We start from the raw sequence: 25,957 nt of genomic DNA on the forward strand, positions 1-25,957 counted from the left end.
AAGAACCGTCTAAGGCCTTGGTGATAATAAATGATGAATTAAATATTACTTGGTATGATTTACTTTCTAATCGGTAGAAATATCCTCCTTTAATCTTTTTGGGGTAATAATTCAATCACTATTAATTGTATCTTGAATACAAATACCAACTAATAAGTAGATTAAACACTTTATAAGATTTAGTATGGAAAGACTCCATCCTCATCTTACTTAATGTTTTGTGGATTTGAAGCTAATGTTGGACTAAAGCTTTTGAACCCAAAATATGCTAAGCACATATTTGTATAATACTCTAAATGTGGCTTAGATTATTATACGTAAACCCACCAAGAATAAGTTCTCTTATTCTTGTGAAAGCTAAGTTAGTAGAAAGCAAGCTTCTAATGACAAAGCGAGTGGGAGGTATATGGAACTTGAATAAGATCAAGAACCATAACCTTATGTAGTAATAGTTGGCACTAGTTTTAACAAGAATCGTTAAAATTGAACAATATATATTCACAAACACAAATTGTTCGCATTAATGGTAGAATTCATCTATGACTTGAGAAATGTGGAATCTCTCATTGATGATATTTTATTGATGGTTTCTAGAAAATCCAATACCAAGATGCTATGTCATATCTCGAATCTGATAAATGACTTAGAGTCATGAACATAAGATGTAATCCATGTATGATAATCAAGTATAGGCTTGATTAAAATATATCCATATAGCAAGGATAGAAGGAGTAAATGATTCTTCTAGAAAGAATAAATTACATGGATAACCATACACAATTAAAGCGAGACTTGTTATAAAAGGATTTTCTCATACTCATGTCATTGACTATGGTCCTCATCATACTCATGACATTGACTGTGATCAAACTTTTTTCACAAGTATCTATGACTAGATCAATAGGGACATTGTTTACTGTAAACTCATATTCTTAATATGACATATAACAAATAGATTTCAAGAAAGACCGTTTTTCTTAATAGACATCTACTAGAAGATGTCTATATAGATTAGCCTAGAGGTTTTCTTAATCCATGTTATCCTAACAAAATGTGTAGAGCTTGAGATCCACTTGTGGATATAAAGCAAACATCTCAATGTTGCAATCATCATTATATGTAAAACCACAAGGTATGTTTTTATATCAAAATGAATAGAACTTGTGTGTTTACTAAGAACTAGTGGGAGCATAGCGAAATTCCTAATCTTGTATGAATGAGACATGCTTAATCATTTGAAATCACATTTAACTAAGCAAGGTCGTTTTCACCTTGACTCAGAAAGTGTTTCTAAAATGAAAGACTTGGGAAGGAAATGATACATTGAAAATAAGAATACACTACTTTAGAAGTTGAGTTCAAATATGATTGGATGAATATGATCATTGAAAAACTATGTTGATTTCTGCCATTCAAGGATCACATAGAAATCTTTATGACTTTGAGGGTATACTTAATCAAGCTAAGAGACTCTATGTTACGAAAGAACACCAATCATATTCTCCAAGATATTTAACTATACTTAGAGTAAAGTTAAGTATGGAGATGATAGTATTCACAGAATTACCACAAATTAAATTTTGACAGATCCATTAATAAAGTCATTCTTTTGAGCTAAGTATGGGTGGTCACACTTCAGCTATAAGACTTTATTATTCTAGAAATGGTTTTTTGATTTGGATTTAGTATTTAGATATTGGAACATTATAACAACAACTATTAGATAATGTTATAATATATTGGAATATAATCATGACATTAATACTTGTTGTGTTATAGTTGTGGGAGAAATGATGAAGTAAGACTAATATGAATTAGATTGGTTGACTCTTACTAGATGAAAGTAGGCAAGTGGTTGTAACCAAGTTTCATAGGTACTTGTTAGAGAACTAGTATTGAACTGACCCACATCAAGATCATCTCATGGATCGCTATCATGAATGATACTTGATTAAAAGGTACTATCTTTGTATCCTTAACACGTGAGATACATAATGGGACTTAAGTATAGGGAGTACTATGCTTTGATAATGTTCAAACGTTGTTCCTTAACCGGTCAGTTATAAAAGCCATTTTCGGGTATGGTGTGAACTATGCAAGTGGCTTATGTAGTCAAGATGGGATTTTTTTCCTCTTATGTGTTGAGAGTTAGACATCTAAGGCGCCTTAAAAAAAGTTGAACAACTAATGAGATTTATCGCGATCCGAATCTCATGATTCAACATGATGTCTTTAGCAAAGAGATAACTAATAAACTTACCTTACACACCAATTGTAGCTTTGAGCTTTTTGGGAATTGGGCATTGATAGAAGGGCATAAACAGTCGTATGGTCTTAGGGACAGTTAAATGTTGCTAGACTTTCACCATTGTCTATATCAATCTAATATGAGTCTTGAGCAAGTGGGAGATTGAAAGGTCTAGTATGCTCAAGAGTCATATTAAAGTGATATTTCTAAATAACATATGATACTAATGGGTCACACTAACAACAACTTGATACAATTGATTATTTATTAGAAATTGATTTTAATAAATATTTAATAAAACTCTTATAATTAAAATGAAAATTATTTATTTCTAGGAAATAATAATTTTCATTAGCAAGTAACATAATATATCATATGGTATGATTTATAAGTCATGTACAAACTTTTGGACTAGTTGAATCCTTTTGTCTTTTTTTCCTAAAGACAAAGTACATATATTATAAACTTCGAGTTTATAAAATTTGAACTTAATCATCTCTTTTATTTGGTGATACAACCAAATAAAAGCCGAAAACTATAAAAACTTGTGTACTCACCAACATTATGTTGACGTTTTCAAAAATACATGTATTCTCAGGGAGATGAGTATGGAGGGTTGCTGTGCCGAGGAGGAAGAGATCTTTAAGGAAGCTTGTTGGAGTTTAGTTCCATTTGTTTATCGTTTCTAGTGGCGTTAGGTTGTGTGCTTGTCTTTTAAACAATGTAATCCCAAAATAATTCATAATACATAAATGTAATGTTTGTGATATATATTTGTGTTATATATATATATATATATATATATATATATATATATATATATATATGTATACCTCGATCTAATTTCCCCACGTTTGCACTACCTGGTGTTTCCGTCGCCGGCCGAGGGTGTCAGAGATTGGTATTAGAGATAGGGTATGGGTCGATGTGTTTGACAGGGACGTCAAACCCTATAATTGGGGGGGGGGGGTGAAGGTGGATGGCTACCTGCAACTGATTTCTCATTGGCTGGGAATGAGAACAAAACACTTCTTTATAAGTGGTGTGGATACCTTCCCTATCACAACGTGTTTTAAAATCGTGAGGGCAACAAATCCTATAAGAACTCTGCAGTTAAGCATGCTCGGACGAGTGTAATCCAGGTATGGGTGAGCCCATGGGAAGCTTTCGTCCTGAAAGCCCAAAACATACAATATTGTGATCTGTGTCAGAGGGGGATGTTAAGGATGGTATCAGAGCTACAGGTTATAACAAACTAGTAATTCCTTAGGAATTAAGACTATAACCTAGGGCATAAAACTCTAAATTAGTTAAACCTAATAAAAATATTATTATTAATTATCTACTCTCTCTCTCTCTATATATATATATATATATATATATATATATATATATATATATATATATATATATATATATATACACACACACACATACATACTATAATAGGAAATTAGATGTATTATATATTATTTTTCATAAAAATCTACATGTTTGATGTCTTATGCAGGAAATCAGAGCGACATGGAGGATATATGGGACTGGGTATCACATCCTTATCCAGAAGAAGAACAAGTGGTTCCACGCATGCCCGAGACTAAGAGAGATTATGATTCGGCGATGTCCTTATCACCTAGCCCAATATCAGCTGATAACGAGCCATTTGAAAATGAGGAAGAACCCAGGGAGGAGGAGTAGCCTGGTGATGAGATCGGTCGAGTATCTACAGACAGCTCGCCCTACCCAAATTCATTTTCTCACCAGGATCGTGAGGAGAATCAGGAGGAGGACCCTACTGACTTAGCGTCATCCTCATAGACTATTGCTCCACTTCCCGCATCCTCTCTCAATATTCATGCTCCGGGACGCAAGATTATCATTACCCCTAAAAAATCATTCCCATCCTATCCTACAAGAGGGCAGCCTCACCACCATCATACCTAAATCCATCAAAGAAACCCTACCCCACTCGCAAATAGGCACCTCTGGTGGACGAGTGGATCGAGGAGGATAGTATTGCGTTCTATGAGATCGGAGAGTCATCCCAGGCACCGCGACACAATCCCATCGCAGAGGATCCCATAGATCGAGGGATCTCAATGTTAGTCTCGCGCGTGGCGTTACACAAGGATCGCATACATCAGGTGGAGGAGGATCACGACTCATTGAAGAGGGAGGTTAGGTTGTAAGTTGGTAGAGTTAGGGAGTTAGAGTAGGAGAGAGATTACAACGAGATGAGGATCCTCCACGCTTATGATCATATGGAGGAGACTCATTCTCTAGTACAATATCAGAAGATCGTGATTGAGAGTCTCGAGTAGCGTGTGAGGGAGATGGAATTGAGGTTAGTAGTGTCAGAGATAGTTATAGCCAGTATGGAGGTGATGATCGGTTTCATTCATCATCAGTTAGCACAAATAGTTGCCTAGATGTTGGTTTGTTTTCGGTTGTGGTAGATAGTTCTAGCCTAGGGAAGCCAGGAACTATGATTTTGGGGTTTGAGGGAAGGAATAGTAGTGTAGCAGATGATAGGAAACGCTACATCTTTTGTTGTAAAATAGACACTTTTCCTGCTCAAACCACACCATTGTATGCTCTTTTTGGAAAATCTAATGTAAAAGTTTTTGGATATTAATGAAATTTGTGTGATCTTAATGTTTACGGAGTTACTTGTTTGATTGTTTTCTTGATATAGTTAACTATCTTAACTAAATTATCAATGTAAAACTCAAAAAATTAACTAACATATGCCATAAAATTTGGAATCATGCCTCGCACTAGAAGGAAACCAAGACAACCCGAAACCAATCCCGATCCAATGAGTTCAACCGCGATTGAGGCATTAGTATCCCAACGCGTAGCTGATGCCTTAGCAAGCTTAGAAACCCCTAGGAACTTAGAATCCGGAGGAAATGGAGGTGAGAGTTCGCAATGAGATAATTGAGGTCTAACTAGTGTATGTTCGTATAAAGATTTTATGATTTATAAGCCAAAACCCTTCCATGGAAATGAAGGTGTAGTGGGATGACTAGGTGGATGGAAAAGATGGAGTTTGTTTTTGAGAAAAGTTTCTGTCCGGAGGACTGCAAAGTCAAATTTGTCGCATGCACCCTTGCAGACACAACCTTAAGCTGGTGGACCAGTTACACAAGGAACATGGGCGTTAATGCAGAAAATGCCATGTCTTAGAGTGAGTTAAATCAACTCATGATTAGGGAATACTATCCATGCGAAGAGATGCAAACATTGTAGTGAGAGCTGTGGAATCCTACGATGCGAGAAGATGATGTTGCCACCTATACAAGCCGTTTCAATGAACTTGCAATCTTATGTCCCATGATGGTTACCCCAGAATATAAGAAGATAAAGAGGTATATTTGGGGTTTGCTTCAGCCTATCCAAGGCTTAGTCACTGCCTCAAACCCCATGGTCTAGAAGGCTGACCTTTTGAAGGTGGAGGGTAGATAAAGGAAGTTTTGAAAAGAGTCAAAAGGGAAGGCTAGGAAACCAACAAAGAAGAAATGAGAAGTTATTCAAGCGTTTTCGGTTTCAAAAACCTCGACATGGACTACCTCTAGAAGTAGCCCTAAATGTAATGAGTGTAGGTTTCGTCACAATGGAGCATGTTGGGTCTATACCAACTGCGACAAGAAATGTCATCTTACCAACAAATGCAAAACCCCACCCAATCGTGGAACTGCAATAGTAGAGAGCTGAGCGTTCTTTGAGTGTAAGGAAGTTAGACATATCAAGAGGGATTGACCAAACTCGAAGGGTCAGGGAGATAATGCTAGGAGCATAGCATTTGTTATAGGAGCCAGATAGGCCATCCAAGATTCGACGGTAGTTACTGGTAAGTTCCTAATCAACAATTTGTATGCCAATATACTTTTTGATATCGGCACCGATAGAAGCTATGTTACACCCAAATTTAGGAAATTGTTAGATCACCCGTCTAGTAAACTTAGGGAAGCCTATAGGTTAGAAATGGATAATGGCCAAGTTGGTAGTATTAAGGAAATACTTAGGAACTGTGCCTTAACGTTAGATAATCATACTTTTATTATCGACCTTATGCCAATGGTCACTGGAAGTTTCGACGTCATCATCAGTATGGACCGGTTATCCTCTAACCATGTCTAGGTGCTATGCTTCGAGAAAGCCTTATGTCTACCCCTACCAAACGGAGAACCCTTAATAGTCTATGGAGATAAACTCGGTAGAAATCTTAGGATCATCTCCTGCATGAAGGCCATAAAATACTTGCAGAAAAAGTATTTTGTCTTCTTAGCTCATATTGTCGATAGGAAAGACAATAAGAAGAAAAAGATTGAGGAAGTACCTCATGTGTGTGATTTCCCTGATGTATTCGCTGAAGATCTACCAGATCTATCGCCAGCTCGACAAGTGGACTGTCGGACCGATCTAGTTCCAGGAGCTGCCAAAATAGCAAAGTCTCCTTATAGATTGGCACCCTCGGAGATGCAAGAACTCTCCAGCGACTACAATAACTTCTTGACAAGGGTTTTATTAGACCAAGGTTCTTACCACGGGGAGCACCCGTTCTGTTTGTCAAGAATAAGGATGAATCTTTTCGAATATACATAGACTAAAGAGAGCTAAATAAGTTGACCATTAAGAATAGATATCCAATACCTCGAATAGACGATCTCTTCGATCAATTGCAAGGATCCAGTTACTTCTCTAATATCGACCAGAGATCGGGATATCATCAACTTCAAGTCATGGAAGATGATATTCCAAAGACTGCCTTCAGGACACACTATGGTCATTATGAGTTCTTGGTCATGCCCTTCTAATTGACCAATGCCCCAACTGTATTTATGGATCTCATGAATCAAGTGTGCAAGCCCTACTTGGAAGAATTTGTGATTATATTAATCGACGATATTCTGGTATACTCACGAACCAAGGAAGAGCATGGTCAACACCTTCGAGTGATCCTAGCTCTTTTAAGGAAAGAAAAGTTGTACATAAAATTCTCTATGTGTGAGTTTTGGATAAGAGAAGTACACTTTATTGGGCATGTGGTAAGAAGCAGAGGAATTCATGTCAACCCTTCGAAGATCGAAGAGGTAAAGAATTGGGAAGAGCCCAAGACGCCACATAAGTTCGTCAATTTTTAGGATTAGTTGGCTATTACCAAAAAAATTTAGAAAATTTATCTCGCATAGACAAAACCCTCACAACATTAACCCAAAAGAAGTAAAATCCATTTGGGGAGAACAACAAGAAACAACTTTCCAAAAGCTAAAAGAAATGTTGTGTAGCACACGATACTATCCCTTCCGGAAGGTATTGATGACTTTGTAGTGTATTGCGATGCTTCACATCAAGGGTTGGGATGTGTATTAATGCAAAGGGAGAAGGTCATAGCCTACGCCTCAAGATAACTTAAGGTGCATGAGAACAACTACACCACCCATGACCTAGAGTTGGGAGCGGTAGTTTTTGGCCTGAAGATTTGGTGCCATTATCTTTACGAAACCAAGTGTGTAGTATACACGAATCACAAGAGTCTGCAACACAGCTTCGATCAGAAAGAGCTCAACATGAGACAAATAAGATGGTTAGAGTTGCTAAATGACTATGATTGGGAGATTCATTATCACCCAGGAAAGGCTAACGTCGTAGTTGATGCCTTGAGCCGTAAAGAACGAGTTAAACATCATATAGTCAAAGAACTTACGATGACTATCCAGTCAAATCTAATCTTGCAGATTAGGAGTGATCAACTCGATACTTTAACAAAAGAAAACGTTAAAGTAGTAGGCCTCAGATGGATGGAAAAACAACTCAAAATTAAGGATAATGGAACGAGATGTTTCATGAACCGGGTATGGGTTCCGAAATTTGGAGAGGTCAAGGAACTAGTCCTAAATGAGGCCCATAGGAATAGATATTCCATTCATCCTGGAGCAGACAATATGTATCAAGACCTAAAAACCCTTTTTGGTGGCCAAACATGAAGGTTGAGATTGCAACCTACGTAGGTAAATTCCTAACATGTTCCAAGGTCAAGGCAGAACACCAATGACCCTCAGGATTGTTACAACAACTAGAGCTCCCTGAGTGGAAGTAGGAGCAGATCATAATAGACTTTGTTACCAAATTACCAAAGATTACCATTGGTTAAGACATTATTTAGGTAGTTGTCGATAGATTAACCAAGTCTGCCCACTTTATACCAATAAAAGAGATGGATACGTTGGGGAAGCTGACCAGGACGTAACTTAGAGATATCTTCAGATTGAATGGGTTAACCTTATCTATTATCTTTGATAGGGATAACAAATTTACCTCTCGTTTCTGGTAGAGTTTGCTAAATTCCCTTGGTACACGCCTGGATATGAGTACTGTCTATTATCCACAAACCGATGGTTAAAGTGAAAGGACCATCCAAACGCTGCAAGACATGATCAAAGCATGTGTGATAGATTTCAAAATTGCATGGGATACTCACCTTCCTCTGGTTGAGTTCTCATACAAAAACAACTATCACACGAGCATCAAAGAAGAACCATTTGAAGCGTTATACGGCCGAAAATGTCGATCTCCCATTTGTTGTACAGAAGTTGGTGATACATGTTTTGGTCAAAATTTGATCAAATGTAATTCAACCAAATTTTATGAGAGGTTATGGTGTTAGGATAATGCAAGTGTAGAATAATAATCAAAGTGAGACAAGTGAGTCATAAGGAAGACCCTTGATCCTTCATAGGATCTCCGATATAAAACCTTGGGAGGTGATAATGATCACCTTCCTTGTTGCATTTTATTGATTTTAATATGAGATTATAGAGATGATGTAGATAACACGAGTACAAGTGTAATTATAGAGCTGATTGTGTGTAGCGTGCGATTTATAAGTGTTATTTATAGTCTAAGCTAATCAACAAGAAGTCCGAGATTTCCAGGATCCTCCTTGAAAAAGTATTTGCACGTTTTTTTGACTTGGTATTCCTGAGTATTAATCTTGGTTAAAGTGATTCTCCGTTGAGAATGAGTCTTGTGTTGACTAATTCTGAATGTATGAGAAAAAGAAAGAAGAATATAGTCGTTATAAGTGTTAGGAAATATTAGTGATAATAATCAGGATCCTAAGATACGTTTAATGATCTTGAGGTTTCAGGAATATTAAGGATCCAAAATATGATTTTGGGATCCTGCCCCTCACAATTGTCCCCAAATTATACCTGTGAAATATTAATGTTAGCTTTCAAATATTTATATATAGGTATAATTTAAAGTAAAAAATAAAGTAAAAAGTTCTAACCGATAAGCTAATTTAAATTTCAACGGATAGATTTCTAGCCATTGGAATAGGCCAAATCACCCTTATACCTTTCCATGACTCTCGTATAAATAGGGTATTCAGTCTTTCAATTTCATCGTACTCTTTTAGCTCTCCTTCCAAATGTTCACTGAATATCATCAAAGCTACTGCCTTTGTCTCTTTTTCTCCTTCTTCGTTTTTTAAATATGGTAAAAAAAGTAACTCGTTTTCGCACAAGTGTTATCGTTATCCCTAGCGATGATTTCATAGACCAAAAAGCCTTATCCTATGATGAAACATGTACCTTTGATGATGATGATATCGAAGCTTTGAAATCATCCGAAACTTCCCCTGTTGTACCATTTTTAGTGCTTTTGATCCGAGGATCCAACCAGACTTTGTTTCGTCCACCTTTATTTGTTTTCTGAATATCCTTTTGCCTTAGGTCTTACATATCCCTTTCCCGGAATTGTTTATGAATTCTTCAAAATTACCAAGATTTCATATATCCAATCCATGCAAGTGGTTTGGAGGATCCTTTACTGGATCGATCGTCTGAACTCCTCCATGGGTCTCAACACCGGTTTAAACGAATTATATTATGTTTATGACCTTTCAACCTTTGGGAATTTTGTTTCATGTTGAAAGTCAAAACTGATAGATATCCTCCATTTCTTTGGTTGGTATTTTAATCTTTCTATAACTTGCAAGAAGATCCTTGGCATGTATAAAATATTATGTTATTTCAAAAATTAAAGTCTTCTATTGCCATATTTTTCATGTTTATGAAACTATTTTTGAACTAAAACCCAACAGTTGATATGTTGTAGTGATCTTTTAGATCTATATCCTGGTATATAGGATGATGTTATGTGGTAGTGATCTGTAGATCTGCCTGTTTGCCTTTTTTACTTGTTATATGTTTATCTGAGGCATATGTTGACATGGCATGGTAGGGTTGAGACTGTACTGCTTTGTGCTGTCAGTCAAAAAACCCAGGGTAATCCAACTGGGAGGTTGTAGGCCAGGGGTAATCCAACTTGGAGGTTGTGGACCCAATATGTAGTATGTATGTCAATCAAACCGGGAGGTTGCGGTCCATGGCAATCCAACTGGGAGGTTATGGGCCAGGGGTAATCCAAACGGGAGGTTGTGGACCCAGGGTATTCTAGTCCGATGACTGATTGGACCCAACATGCATGATTGTATATGTTATCTGTTTGTGTGGTGATATTTTGGGGGAACCCACTAAGCTTCATGCTTACAGTTTTAGTTTTTTGTTTCAGGTACTTCGGATGATCGGGACAAGGCGAAAGGTTGATCGTATACATCATCCTATATTTTATGAGATTATGATTTTGGGATGCTCTTATTCATGTTTATGACTTTTGGAAACTATGATTTGTAAACGCTTAATGTTTTGAATTGGTTTCAAAAATGAAAAAAAAATACTGTGATTTTCAGGATGTTACAAGATTTATACCAAGGAATCATAAAGGTTAAGACTTTATACCTTCTGGTACTTGCAAATGGGATGGGCGTTCTGGATCTTCAAGCTCCAAGCTCAAGAATGCTTCCATATTTGATTCCTTCTTCACAAGTCACACAAAAACCCACTCAAAATGCTCAAGATCTTCACAAAGTAGCTAGGGTTTCAAAATGACTGCTTTAGGGAGAGTGGAGGCTGAACATGAATAGGCCTCAAGGGACTTAAGGAGTTTAAATAGGGTCTCAACACTAAAATTTAGGGTTTTGGGATTAGCACCAGTACGCCCTACGTACTCCTTATGTACGCCTGACGTACTCAATGGGGTCCCCGACCATCTTTAATGATCTACGCCCTGCGTACACAATGTGTACGCCCATCGTAAATCAAATCTCCAAAATTTCACTTCAACTTCAAACGGCTTTAACTTCTTCGTTTCAACTCCAATTTTGGCATTCTTTATATGCACGAAAATGTATTGAAGAGCCCTAGAATCCTATGTAATTACTTTTGACTTAAAACATGCCGAACTAAAATCCTTATTTCATGAAAGAAGTCTGAAACATCACTTTTCCCATTTTACCCTTTGACTTCGAAACACAAAACGAGGGCTTGAATATCATAACCAATATTTTCAACATCCAATATGGTCTAAACCATATTCCCTTGAAGCCCAAGGCCTTTACTTGATCCATTTTTTTACCACAATCTTGAAATAAGAAACTTCTCGAAACAGGATGTTACAATAATTTAGTTGAGGAGACACATATTGTTGGATACAATGTCATAAATTGATTTTTTGTTGGTAGGGACACATCTAGAAACAGAAGAGGGTCTAATAGCAGAAGAGGGAAAAACTTTGTTGGAAACAAATCCAACGGAAGAGGTAGCAACGATCATGTAGGTTTGCATATCTCTCTAAATGATCCTCAAAATGTTCTGCATATAGAACACTAGTACAACAATAATTCAATACACAAGTTGTTTGTGAGAACCAGTTTATGCTTAGACAACTTCAGTATGCCAATCCCTCGAATATTATGTACCATATCACATCCAGGGGCGTGTTTAAGAATAAAGAAGGTAGGTCCTAGGTCCTACCTAAATTTCTATTTCATTTATAATATATGTATCACAAAAATTAGGAACTACCTTAGAAAAAATAGAGGACCTATCTCGAGTTTGTTTTTTACAAAAGTATCCTAAAAACCATTTTAAAAGGAGAAAAAATAAGTTACAATGAGAAATTGTGCTGTTAAATATATAGGGTTAAATATAATGTATAGTTTTTATCAATCAATAAGGTATCAATGTACTAATAATCAACTAGTTTTTCATCAAATCATTTGGTTATTTCAGTTATATTTCAGTCGGTTCTTTAAAAAATTTAATCGGTGGTGGCTGATCGGTTTCTTCAATTATATTTCATTAAATCATACACACCCAACCAGACCCGACCCGACTCCCCACAAGTGTTGAATTTTTCATCGGCTTCACTTAATTTGGGAACCACGTGATATTTTATTCTAGATTTGTCATTGATCACATCCTGATAATTCCATATCAAATGTTGGTAGTTTCATGTCAAATACTAGTAGAACGACAAATTCATTATTTCGAACCAATAAAAAATCAAAACTTTAGTGATGATGATAATGTTACAAATAACCATGATGATAATTATGGTTCATATCATTTAATGAAACTTTGTTGGTGGAAATTACATTTATAAGTTATATATATATATATATACTAGGTGTGAGCCCCATGTATTACATGAGTGTATTTAAAACGATTAAATATGTATAAACATTTGAGAAATTTGAATTTATAAGAAAAATAAGAAACATATTGAATTACTAAAATTAAAGTGTTTTTTTTTCTTTTAAATTTAAACAAATAATTTAGATAAAATAATCAAAGCAAATTAATGAGATTTTATTTTAAAATTTTGAAATTATAAGGAAAATCAATTAATGAAATTAATATGCATTTATTATTAAACTTAAATATCATATGGAATTTAATAAAATAGGAAAACTACAAAATTACATATGGAATAAAAATTAATTCAAAATAACCACAAAATGACATGTGACAAAATGAATAAGAGTGTGATAAGTGGCAAAAAAACCTTCATTTATTAGAGAATATATATATATATATATATATATATATATATATATATATATATATATATATATATATATATATATATATATATATATATATATATATATATATATATATAGTCAAGATATTGGCATTCCACTTTAGAACTCTTGGGGTCTCCTTAACTAATTAAATTATTTTTATATACTAAATTCTGATTTTGATTTTATTTAATAATTAAATTTTATAATTTCATTTTAACTGTTTAACAGTTAATTTCAATTTAGCCGGAGATAAAAGCACTTATTAAATGCCAATGACAGTCTATAAATATAGATTATAGACACATATTTCAAGGTTGGAAAATATCACTTTCTTCTTATCTTCATATTCTTCAATTATGATAGGAACGTAGAGAATTTCGTTAGAATCAAGATTTATTTTTTTATTAAATTGTTGTATTCTTTAGATAGATTCGTAATCAGACAAATTTATGTTTTACGACACTGCAAAGCAGACTTTAATCTCCACACAAATTCGAATTTGTAATCTATTGTAAACCTACATTTAAATATATTTTTCTTGTGAATTGATTATTGTATTTACATTTAATTACAATTTTGTTTATTAAATATATGCTGTTTTGCGGATTGTATACTTATGTCCTAACATCATTAAATTCTCTTATCTATCTCATCTAACCGTGCCCTGTTTACGTAATTACGTAAATCGTGTTATATTTTTATCTCGATGAGAGTGTGGAATGTGATTTGGTTGATAATTAAATATTTATTATAAAACATATATAATTAGATATCATACTGTTTCTAGACACAACAAACAAAAGTTATGTTTCTAGTCATTGGTTATTGATATAGCGTCCCTATCACTCTATCAGGAAGATTAAAGTTGAAAGACAATTATATAAATTTTTTTATTATTCTGTGTCCGACCATCAACACCTAATTATATAGCACATGTCAAATTATTTTATGATATTGTCGTTTGATTTTTTGGATTTTTAAATAACTAAAAAAATTATAATCACTAACACGTTTTATAATTCTATTTTTAGAAAGTTTAACTAACTCGATGTGTATGCCAAAACTTAATTATACTATATATTAAATTTCTCCATCCTTAGCTACAGTAAATTTGCTAAGGATGGAGCAAAACTGATCCTTCTTTATATATACATTTGGTAAAATAGGTCCTCTGCTTTTTTGGCCAAAATCGGCCCTTCAAAATTCTCTTAGCTACAGTAGCTTACCACAGATACTGTTCATGGTTATCTTACATGGTTAGTCTACCATGGTTACCATGGTCACCGCCGCAGCCTGTTCTTCTCTTTTTTTTCCCATCGTCTCACTTCCCGGTCCTTCCACCGTCTCATCTTCGAACTTCCCCACCGACTCTGTCACCTAATATCTGTTTCCACTGCATCTCTTCTACCTCTTCACTACCGCCTCATTCTCACCGACGTATATCATCGCCTACGGCTTGCCTTCTTCGTTGTTACAAAAAAATGCCGTCGCCTGTACACTATCTCAATCAGGTACTCATCGATTTTTAACCATCAAATATTTCTTCAAAGACTCCATGCTTTCTCCTGCCTGCTTTCATCTGCTTTTCTTTCTCCACGATGTGTTCCGTATCTGCTATTCCAGTCTTTCATTCTGCCATAGCCGATGCCGGCAACACCACATCCTAACTATTCCATCTCTGTTGCTTCACCGTTCATTCAGTTATCGCCTTGTAGCCTAGAACTACCAATGTTCCATCGGACGACAAGTACATCGGGATGTTACAGGAACGATGACGAACATCTTCCTGCTCCACTCTGCTTCATTTTTCATCTTCCTCTGAGTCGTCGTTGGGTTTTGGGGAAACGATGGTCGACTGGTGGATAGTAGGTTTTTTAGGGTTGCTGTTTGGCTTGCAATTTTGGGTTGGTTGGCCTACTGATTCAATAACCAATACGGGAATGTACACATTGTCGGCGGTTGTTGATTGGAAGGGTTGTTTTGGAAAGTGAGTGGCAAAAAGTCGACCGAGGAGTTATGGAATCGATAATCGCTAGGCCTCTGGAGTCCGCTCTCAAATGCTGGCTAATGTGAGATTCGTTCAACTTACAAGGACGCACAGTGCAATTCTTGAGTGAGAGTAAGCTCTAATCAACACATCTCTATTTCTATCTCTTTTAATATTTGTTTGTATTGAATTTGTGTATGTCTTCTCTATTACTCCAGTTTCGATTAACAAGAAAATTGTTATCCTACTTTGATTTCTTTCTATTTTTGGTCTAATTTTTCTTACAGATATTAAACATATATCTTTTAAACTATATACAGTTGGATTTGATTTATGCTCACAAGGTGTTTGATGTTTTGCTATCTTCCGCTCCTTTGCTCTTCGTCGCTATCTTCTTCAGGTTTTTGTTGTTTAATTTCTGTTTCTATTGTGTTTTATAGTTACTTTGATTTACAGTTCAATCACCTTTTTGTGTTGCTGTGTGAATTGTTATATGTAATTGTCCCGTTTTACTATCTTGAAATTTATATATCCAACAGATGGTAAAACACGCTCTCATGCACATATTTATTTATATGGTGAAGTTGATGATCTTAGTTGGGATTCTGATCCTTTGCCTTTGTTGCCCTTCCAGGTAATTTCGTAATTAGTGGAAGAATTTTTGCCTATAGTATGAAGTGTCTTAACTTTTTCAAATTTACCCTTATTTATTTTGTGAATTGTGGTGTTGACATGATGAGTTTATGTAGACATTATTTGGAAAACTGCAGCAGTCGAGGCTAACTAAATTTGTTTTCATGTGGTTCATGTCTAATGAAGAGGTCTTTTGGTGTGTTTTAAAGAATGATTTTGTAGCTTAGTTTATCAACCAATGCTTACTGAAATATGCAACAACTTCTTTACTATTCACGGAAATGGGTTTTGATCCTTTAGTTGTATCATGGAACTGGTAAGTTTTCCTCCCTGTGGAGTCATCTACTATTCAAATTGATCTTGAAAAGAGACCAAATTAGGATAATTTACTTTATCCATATTATTAGTTTTCTTACTCCTATTATATGGATTTTCTTAGTAATTATATGAAGATTTCTTTTATATAGGTTTCTTTCAACAGAGGCTAACCACAATAGAAAATTTTAACAAATGTAAAGGTAATGAAATCGTTAAAATCAAGGCAACTTTGTTGTTGGTCACTGACATTTTCTTTATTAAATGATTTTACAGATTGAAAAGGGCAAAATGGAGAATGGTGGGTATCATGTTTACAATTGTCTACCTGTCCTACAAATGAGTATCATCACGTTCAAAAATGAATTAGTGGAGGTATAATTTATTTTTATATTTTTTGATAATACTCTTTTCATACCAAAAAACATACAAAAATAGTAGGTTGCTTTCATTTTTAATATATAAACAATATTCTTCTTTCATTAGCATATTACTTTCACTTAAGAAAAAGCATTCCATTTTCATTAGACATAAACTTTCATTTTTAGGACAAAGACATATTGGCTGATTCTTTTGTTCTTCAAGGGCTGTAATGAAATCTGAAGTTGGATTGAATCTGTTATTTTCGTTATACCATAGGGACCATTTTTCTAATTCAGTCATTTCTTTACATGCAAATATAAACCAAAATTAAACTTTATAGCAAATTACATTTATAATTTTTCATGTAATAGTTTTGATTTTAGGGTTTCTTAGTTTTTGGTTATTTGATGCAGGTCATTTGAATAACCTTCCTGCTGCATTGCTCCACGTTTGAACCAGAGGCCCTGTTAAGGTTGGTTTACATGATTCCTAGATATACTAACAGAGAGTGTGACAACTATTAGTGAATTAAAAAATGAAAAAAATATTTATAACAGTTGGGACATTTTTATTTTGATGCGATTTATGATCGTTTTGACGATAATGTTGTTTATGTTAACGAACACTTGAGGTTCACTTTCTTATGTGCTTTCTTATGATCTTTAAAACATATAAATTTCTTTCCTATTACATATTCTCAGGTACCTCCTTCTTTCTATGGTTGGAATTTTACAACGGGGTTAAATAGGACCAGCATTTTACAAGTAAATAAGGAAACAATCAGAAGGCTATGGTGTTCTTTGTGGAGGTATATTTCTTTTTTTTTTAATTAATTTGATGTCTAATATAGCAACATGTTTTCATGTTAAACTATAGAATGAAAGTACATTTCTGTTGAAGGTGTTAAGGGGAATAAATAGGACCAACATTTTACAAGTAAATAAGGAAACAATCAGAAGGCCATGATGTTCTTTGTGGAGGTATATTTCATTTTTTTAAATTAATTTGATGTATAATATAGCAACATGTTTTCATGTTAAACTATAGAATGAAAGTACATTTCTGTTAAAGGTGTTAGTTGGGTTTTGCAGAACACAATTTCATACGAAGGTCACTCCCTTATTTCATTAAGATGGAAACCAGAAGGAATACAAATTTTAGAGTAATCACCATACATTAGATTGATTTATGGTGATTTGTTGTTGTACTGTTATGCAATTTTTTGAAATTAATGCCATTTATGTATTTTTTTAGGGACTGATCATTTCTGATGTTATTTTAAAGCATGTCGTCTCAACATTTTGTTAACATGAAATAACTAAAAGTTTTCCTTATTATAGCATTGTACTTCAAAAGTATAATGCTATAACAGAAAACCGACACCTTCCGTCCCGCGCAACGCGCGGGTAACCATCTAGTTTCTATAAATATTGTAGAATTGTAAAATAAGTAAATGTTAGGATAGATGGATAAACAAAAATGAAACCAAAGATCCAAATAGCCTAAATTATATATATATATATATATATATATATATATATATATATATATATATATATATATATATATATGGGTAAAGTGAATATACCTAACAACCTTATATAAGCTTAGGTACCTAACTCCATAATAGTACATCGGTTTGTATCATATTTACATTGTAATTGCCTAAGGTTCTTAAATTTCAACCCCATAACTTGATTACTTTCAAAATCTTTGGACTTTCACCAATATCTTTCTTTTACATCACGTCTTTCTATCGAATACCACCTGATGAGCTTCATATCCTACTGCTACAAATAAAAGGATGTAGGAGAAATATAATGATGAATTTCCAAATTTTTTTTGAAGTAAATCAAGTTTAGGAATGAAGTTTAAAAACCCTAGATGATTGCAATGAAAATTTAATGCAAAATGACGTAATTTGATGAGGTTAGGTACCTAAGCTTATATAAGGTTGTTAGGTATATTCACTTTACCCTATATATATATATATATATATATATATATATATATATATATATATATAAGGTTAAAACCTGTAGAGACCACGGATGAGAAAGAAAAAAAATTATCAATAAATTATAATATTATAATTGGACAATGATAAGATAAAATTTATTAATGTATAAATATAGATGTTTTGAATATTATGAAAAAATTATCATTAAAGACGCGAGCTTGAAATTTTGTTCCGAATCAAAATAATAAATGTAATTTAGGTTGGACATCCAAGTTATTATTATTGTTGTTATTAAAGTAAATTTGAAATTTTCCGATTATATGTATTACTAACTTGCTAATTATATTAAAATAAGGACAATATATTTATTGTTCCCCTAAAAGAAGTTAAGAACGAATCAACTAATATAAATTCTTATTTTATCTTATTATCTTATTATCTATTATTTTTTACATTAGTTTTACATTTTATTTTAATAATATACGGAAATTGTTTCAAATAATATATGGAATTGATTATTATAGAATATTTCGAATTTGAATTTAGGAGTTACACGTGGCGTAATATTATTTAATAGTTTGACACATGGCAGAATGAGGTTAACCCTATTCATTTATTAGATAGGAAGATATATATATATATATATATATATATATATATATATATATATATATATATATATATATATAGAGAGAGAGAGAGAGAGAGAGAGAGAGGTTCTGTTGTGATTAAAAATTATATTGATATTGAGATTCAACCTCAACCATATATTTCACATCTGCCGCTCTAACCCTCCGGCGTACTGACGCGACATGCATGTTATAATCATAAATGATTATATAACGCCACCCGTTCTTTTCTCCTCCGCCACCATCCCCACCACCACAACCGCCATCGCCACCACCACTACCACCACCTCTAATACCAACTGACCACACCATTGTCATCTCCGTCACTTATACCATCGACACCTCTGTCACCACCACTTCTTCTTCCACCAACTGTCATAATCATTTATGATTACTCAGTCTGTGAACATGAATATATGTATAATCATATATGATTAGGTATACGATGTTGTTGATAGTACGTAATATATATATATATATATATATATATATATATATATATATATATATATATATATATATATATAACCACGATTACAGAATTAATCAATTATTTTAAAAAAAAATATTAAACAATAGAGTTATGTTGAATTATATAACATAAAATGAGGAAAAATTGATTTCTATTATTTTATTTTAAATTCTCAAGCAATTTAGTTTACCCTTAAATCTTAATTCGTACTTTTTGTTTAAAAGATTACAATAATCTTTTTATTGATATATAAAGATAAGATAATCACCGCATTTATTTATTCTAATATGTAAAGTAGTCAGTCATGATTGGGGAGTTTTCAAGGTCACCATATGAGATTCAGAATCTCTTTGAGGTTTCTTGGTCTTTATCTCGAAGATTATCTTGCATTGTGTTATACATTCCAAGGGTCATGGATGCTATGTATCTGGTTGAGCCAGTTTGAGATTTGGTATGTTTGCAATGCTAGTTGGTGGTGGTTCGAATCCTAGTAGGGGAGAAATGAATATTCACCTTAGAGGATAATCGATCTGTTAGAGTTTAAGGTTTCAGCATAACAGGTCACATGTGTATGTGGTTCAAGAATGCGAGATTTTGATTCAAGATAGAAAGGGAACACTTGGTATGAATTTATTGGTATGGTTCTTATTTGGTTAATGGCCCTTAAATTGGAGCAAGAGTTTAACTGCCTATCTCATTGTTTGGTTGTGTGTGTGTAGCACTTGGTTCCTGGTACGTAAAATTTATCTAAGTAATTTTCATTTTAGCCTTGGACTCGGCGAGTTGTAGGCCCGAGTCGCCAAGTAGATACGGGTTTGGGGGCACGTTTAAGTCGGCAACTCGGCGAGTCCACATTCTGGACTCGGCGAGTCCCCGCTGTCTGGTGAAACCCTAAATTCCAAGGGTTTGCACCCTATTTAAACCAACCTTATGCGCCCCAACCTCGCCCCCTTCACCCTCAGAGCTCCCAACATCGTTCAAACCCTTATTCCTTGTGAGATTGAAGTGCTTTGGTGTGTTTCTTGAAGATTTTGAGAAGAAAGAAGAGTAGATCAAGAAGAGAAGAAGGAGGCCAGGCATCCTTGTGCTATCTCAGTGATTTCCTTGAGGTATAACTCGATTTTCCCCTGTTTTCATGCTTATAGTCCCTTATAGCTCCATGGAAGTCCTTCTTGAGCCTTTCCCCAAGCTTGATTGTGTATTAGGGTTTGTAATAAGTTGTTTAGCCTCTAGATCTAGGCATGATTGTGCTCTAGGAGCTTGGATCTACTGCCTTTATGGAGCCATATTGCATGAAAGCTCTAGATCTACTCTTTTGGTGCATTTTGATCCCGAAAACCTTCATTGGTGATTATTTACACGTAAAGTTGGAAACTTTACGTGTTATTCATGCCTTAGAAACCCAGATCTATGAATGGCATGAGCTGGATTCAAGCAAAATCGAGTATATAGTATTTGCATATGACAGACTCGACGAGTCGTTCATCGAACTCGGCGAGTCGAGTCGCGAGTTCCCGAGTTTTCCCCCTTTTCGTGGTTGCGGGGTGGAGTAGTGAGTCATGGGGTGTGACTCAGTGAGTCGGAATCCAGACTCACCCATGAAGCTGTTGGGTTTTGAGCAATCTAACACTTCCTAAGTGTGCATGCAACCCTAATAAACCTTGGATCTATGTTTGTCTAAATACATGCAAAATAATAATTTTCCAAGGTTCATAACCTATCTAACATGGCATGGGGTACTTTTAAACATAAAAGAATTAGATGAGATTACATACCTTTTGTTGATGAGTTCAATTCCTAAGGAGTTTGAGGGCCAAGCACCAATAGTGTGAATGCCTCAAATGGAATCACAAATCACCACAAACTCTTGGAAAACTTTGAGAGAGTGTACACACACTTGTAACTTTCGGCCACACACAAAACACACACACTAGTGTCACTAGTTGCCATTTCATGCACCATAAGCATGCTTATATAGTGTACATGGTTAGGGTGAAACCCTAATAACCCATGACCTTTCCTTTCCAAGGATCCATGGGTTAAAAGCTCCATGGATCATCCATGGACTTCCATCCAAGCCTAGCCCATTAACAAATGAGTGTTAGCCCGCACCATATAAAACCAATAGCCCATAATCTAATTAGTCTTCCTTTTAATCTCTAAATTAATTCATAATTAATTTAAGACTAATACTAATTAAATAACATAACTTCATATTAATATATTACAACTTATAATATATTAATAAACATATGTGTATAACTCTCATAAAATTATCCATAAATAGTTCGGGTGAGATGCAACCCAAATGGACGATGCCAGGTCGGGTCAAGTATATACCAAATAAGTTATGGAGTTAGACACCTTATCCAACAGACTCCCACTTGGATAAGTCTAATAACTATATTTGCGTATGTTACTTCAGGAACCAACCAGCAATCGTAGCTCTCGAAAACTCCGTTGAACTATGAAGCGCCATTTTAGATAAGTGATCATATAATCCTCTGTTCTCATGATATCAGCCGGACAAATACATGGAACAACGTCGTACTTATTGTCCAACAGTTTGTTTCCCGATTTTCGATTTGTTTGACAAAGAACTTAATCGAACACATCAATTTAGTTCTGACCGGCCGGTACATAGGTCACAACAAAATCATCGAGGGGCCCAGATATCGCTTCTATTTTTAGAAGGAACAGATAAACTTCAACTCGTATGCTTATTCTACTACTTGTTTAATTGTACACAAAGGCACGTTTTATAACATCAAGTTACTGATGCGTTTACGTGTAATCAATGCACAACCAACTCATAGGTAACAACTCATATCTCTAGGTTTGAAGATTTATATGATATTACCGTCTCACGATCACTCGAGATAAATTCCATGAAGTGATACAAGTGAGCGTGGGTTTATTCCAATACTCATAACTTATGAGCACTCATGAATGTTGTAGCAACCATTGCTATGACTAAACCCATTTAGCCATCTACAAACTCGATTCATGACAGTCTTGATTCATACCTACTTCCAACATATGAACGACTGTGGAGTGTTTAAATAACTTAGTCATTCGGAAAGAATAACCTAGCTATTCTGGAAGTCAAAACATGCAAAGTGAAACACAATAATAATCGAATCCAATATGGTCTCAGAACCCTTTTGAATATAAATAGAACCACCTTTTATTTATCACCATATTGATTACACGTTATTCATTGTATAATGTTTCAAACAATCAACTTAAGACTTGAATAAAACAACAGTCGTCCCATGCTCCTAGCATGTACACTTTGTTTTTCTATACAATAGTTATGCCATACTCCAAGTATGCATACTATGTTTGTCTTTGATCCTTACATTGTGATGTAGATCAATTGAACATGATTCCAATGATACTCATTTCACAATCCCAAATCCTTATTGTAAATGTGAAAATCCCCGATTCCTATCATTTACCAAAAAAAAATATGTTAGATTTTAAACTTTTATGCAATGTTCCTCTTGTAATGATTATGCACAAAGTCACCAAAACCTTGTCACCAGTCATTACAGAGTATTCCAAAGAAGATCAACTCTATGGAAACGAAGTCTCATATTCAAAGTACATTGCTTTGAACATCCTTCTTGCATTAAGGTTTTCTAATCTTACATAGATTGAATAACTTCCACCTATGGAGACATTTCCATAGTCCCATTTTGACTATCACTTCCGAACAAGAGTTACTTCTTTTCAGAATATGTCAATATGGTCCTTTCCGACAACTTACATCATACTTCCAACTGTCCCTGAGCAACTAATCTTTGGCGAACCTCTGATTTGTCCTCGACAATTGCTTAATCACTTTAGTCATATCCAGTTCTAGACTTTTCCCTTCTCAATGCCTTAAGCATTTGGAAAATTTAGAAAAGATGAATATTATAGCACATGCAATCGATCCTATATCCGAAGCATATGGGACACGATTCATGATGTTTGACATAAAGACATGATACTAGACCAGTCTTTTGCTACAATATTTTATTTTCCATGTTTTCAAAATTTAACTATGAAGAGGGATGCCGTAATCATAATCGAATTTTGAAAACGCAATATATATAGAATTTCTTCAAGTTGAACCATTCCAACATAAAATTCATATATATATATATATATATATATATATATATATATATATATATATATATATATATATATTCTTGACTAAAGATGATAAAAATCTCAATCTAAGTTATAGAATTGAAACGAAGTATAATTTCCTCTCCCTTAATTATAGCAAAACAACTTTTCAACCCCTGCAACTTCACGAATTGAAACTTTGTTTTCTATAATTAACATTGCTAATAATCATGCTCCCACTAACATGATGATTATCAACATAACTCTTATGCTCAAACTAGCTCTAACATATTTCCAGAAATCTGCTGGACTTCTGAAATTTACATTTATACACCCTTTCTTAGATAGCTCACATGTGTGTCTAAACAATTTTCAGGACTATGAAAAGGGATGCTGTAATCATAGTGTCAATTGCTTAGGCATTTGCCATTTCTCACAAGTCCATGTTAGTGTGCCGGTTAACCACACGCGCTCCACTAACGACTTTTGAAAATGCAAATAACACAATTGATATTTACGTAAAATCTACTTAGTGAAAGTGTTTCATCACCATCATTTTCATGAATCGGAGAGAAACCTTATGACACTTAGATTTTATAGTGTATGAGTTGCTATCCATGTGAATTTGTCAAAACCATAATCACAAGATAAGATTAGTGATAAATTCAGCCTTATATGGATTAAACTTGTTCAGTCTTAGTTTCTTGTCACCTTGGTAGCACAAGGCCCACCAATGCTTCCAAGTTGAACTCTGATAACTCACATGCAAATTCAACTTATTTGAAGTAGGTACAAAAATAAGAATTATGTCAACACGATAGGTTGCAAACCTTAAGTCGTGTGCTAGTGATAAATTACAGGTTTACTCTTGATTAAATCTTGAAACTCTTTCAGGATCATTAAGGCTCCCACTGTCCCCTTGACATATAAGTTTCCCCAGTCAAGAACCATTCCTTGACAAAACAAATATTCAAGGGATAGTGCGGATTCTTATCAAGACTAACACTTCACACAATTGGTCTTAGTTGGTCTTCGTCTCATCCAAGACATCACAACTTACCAATCTCAAATGTACAAGAGTAGAAAACATTTTACTCTTACATTTGACTAGTGTTAATAAATCTTCCTTTATGTCACTCAAAGTTACAATCTTGGAGTATGACTCTAAGAATTGTTTTGGAACGAAGTATGACTCATCTTCTTGATTTTAACCAATCCAACAATTCATGACCTCTCTTCTTAGCCATAACAATGCACTAAGACGTCCTTAGAGTATGAATTTGTGATATGGTTTCATAATCATTGAGATGATCATGAAATACGATACTAAAGTACTCTCCCATCCTTTCAGATTTGAGAAACTTTTATCTTTCTGCCTAATTTGATTCTTCTCATTTGTTTTGTCATACATTGTAACCTTTCCAATGTTACAGAATTATACTTAACCTCATAAGCATAATCATATTTACTAATCTTCAGTAAATCATGACAAATCAATCTTTGTGGTGGACTTTGACCAGCGCACACCCAGTGTACCTAATTCCTTAGTCCTTCAATTGACTCACATATACATGTGATCAAAGAATTAGTCTTAATTTTCAAAGATGAAAATTCTCATTCATCATACAATACAACTTGTATGCATGATTCCAAGTTTCTGTCCAATTGAAACTTGGGTGATGAAAAACTTTCTTCATTTGGTAAATTCAGACACTACCACAAATGAAAGAATAAAATCCACTTTCCAATATTGCTATTACTGGAAACATATAAGCAACAATTTTCCATAGATGCCATTGTAAGGATATTTTTAAAATAAAATTAAAACCCTTTTTTTCTTTTATTTTAAAACTTTGTGGAAAAACTTATCCTTACAATCCACATGAAAACCTTGTTGTTATCTATTCATAAGCAATATATTATAACTCTTAAGCAACAGCTCAAAATTCTGATTACCGAACCATGCGATCGAAACCCACCTTTGCAATCAGAATCAACATATACTACTTTAAGCTTCCTATCTTTTCTTTGATTCTTAAAACATCAGCATGTGATCCATTCACATTATGTAATAAGAATCTCCAAATAGGAACTTAATAGAGTTAGACAGTGGACTTTACCCGAAGTAGAGTCAAACCTCTTGACTTGATCAACCTTATGACCTTTCAGGTGAATAGGGTAGCTTCGCAACCAATGTCCCTTCCTTTGGCAACAAAACACATGGAACCTTTGGTAATGGCACATGAGACTATCTCAGACTTAGCCTTTCTCTTTACCATTTGGTCAACC

General features: G+C 34.4%; 1 long non-coding RNA gene across 2 annotated transcripts; it reads left to right on the top strand.

The window, feature by feature from the left end:
- Nucleotides 1–14,383: 14,383 nt before the first annotated feature.
- LOC145052048 (uncharacterized) lies at nt 14,384–17,773 on the top strand. Of its 2 annotated transcripts, XR_013683949.1 has the most exons (10): nt 14,384–14,698; nt 14,889–15,306; nt 15,495–15,574; nt 15,714–16,123; nt 16,275–16,325; nt 16,399–16,497; nt 16,899–16,957; nt 17,187–17,293; nt 17,386–17,465; nt 17,577–17,773. It is a non-coding gene; the product is annotated as an uncharacterized LOC145052048 (long non-coding RNA). The 2 variants fall into 2 exon arrangements; XR_013683948.1 differs by having other exon boundaries at nt 15,714–16,325.
- The last annotated feature ends 8,184 nt before the right edge of the window (nt 17,774–25,957 follow it).

Source organism: Lactuca serriola, chromosome 5, assembly GCF_051521515.1.
Source record: "Lactuca serriola cultivar US96UC23 chromosome 5, Lser_US96UC23_V15, whole genome shotgun sequence".
Lineage (NCBI taxonomy): Eukaryota > Viridiplantae > Streptophyta > Magnoliopsida > Asterales > Asteraceae > Lactuca > Lactuca serriola.